Here is a 1199-nt window from a genome sequence, read left to right as displayed (position 1 = left end):
CAATAAACTATGATCTTTAAAATATTGGCGTTGTTGGTTTGTTCTTTCTTGAGGTCCTAGCATATCTGTCCCTTTGAAACAGGCATGTCAGTGATGCTGTTGAGAAGCCAGTGCTACAGTCAAGGGAAATCCTAATTTATTCCACTTTTTGTAGTGTTCTCTCCTAACCCTTGGACGTCGGGGGATTCAATGAGGGAAGTAAAATCGTTTGAATTTAGCCAGAGTAAAATATGCACACGGTCAGCCATCATTCAGATCTAGGAGCTGGGAAGGATTCCCGATGGCGAGTAAAGTCATCGGGTGTTCACGGGGTGTTCACCAGAGTGTGATATGATACTCCCAAGAAATTTCGAGACTTAATTTGGAGATAGACTGTTTGTATTAGAACATCCCTCGAATGCCGATACCCCGCTGAGAAAACAACTGCCCCGAGTGAGGATCGAACTCACGACCTTGAGATTATGAGACTCACGCGCTGCCTACTGCGCCATCGAGGCTCTTTGGGTATGTGTGTAGTTTTGAGGTGTAAAACATAATGAGTGTTGAAGGCAATTTACTTAATGCTTCATCATTTGAAACTGTACTACAGTCACTTGCACACTACACTAGTCCTTGTGTAACCTTTGTCACCTTCCCACCATTATTCTCACAATCATTACCGAATGATATATAATTACAACTTGCCAGTATATCACCTTTATATCACACTCACATCTAAGCCAACATACATCCAACTAATCTTACCGTTATACTTACATCTACATCACACCAGCCACTTCATTAAATACACCCACCACTTCACACCACACCACACTTCACCATACCCACCAGTTCACCACACCACACCCACCACTTCACACCTCACCACACTTCACCATACCCACCAGTTCACCATACCACACCCACCACTTCTGTTATTATATACTCAGCATTTCATCGCACCATACCCACCATCCACCACACCACACCTATCATTTCTCTTCACCAAACCCACCACTTCACCACGCCACACCCATCATTACAACACACCAAACCTATCATTTCATTTCACCACACACCCACACCACTTCACCACATCTTGCCCACGACTTCAACACAGCACACCCACCACTTCACCGCGATACACCCCTTACTTCATCACACCACAACCAACACTTCAACACACTATAGCTATCACTTCACCACACTCACCACTCCAC

General features: G+C 44.5%; 1 non-coding gene across 1 annotated transcript; it reads right to left on the bottom strand.

Annotated features, from left to right (window-relative positions):
• Positions 1 to 424: 424 nt before the first annotated feature.
• Positions 425 to 497, bottom strand: TRNAM-CAU (transfer RNA methionine (anticodon CAU)). Its single transcript has one exon. It is a non-coding gene; the product is annotated as a tRNA-Met (tRNA).
• Between the last annotated feature and the right edge of the window lie 702 nt (positions 498 to 1199).

The sequence above is a fragment of the Coenobita brevimanus genome, chromosome 23 (assembly GCF_032717465.1).
Source record: "Coenobita brevimanus isolate Jiangsu-jjx chromosome 23, ASM3271746v2, whole genome shotgun sequence".
NCBI lineage: Eukaryota > Metazoa > Arthropoda > Malacostraca > Decapoda > Coenobitidae > Coenobita > Coenobita brevimanus.
Note: the sequence above shows the minus strand (reverse complement) of the source record. Positions and strands in the feature narration are given on the sequence as shown.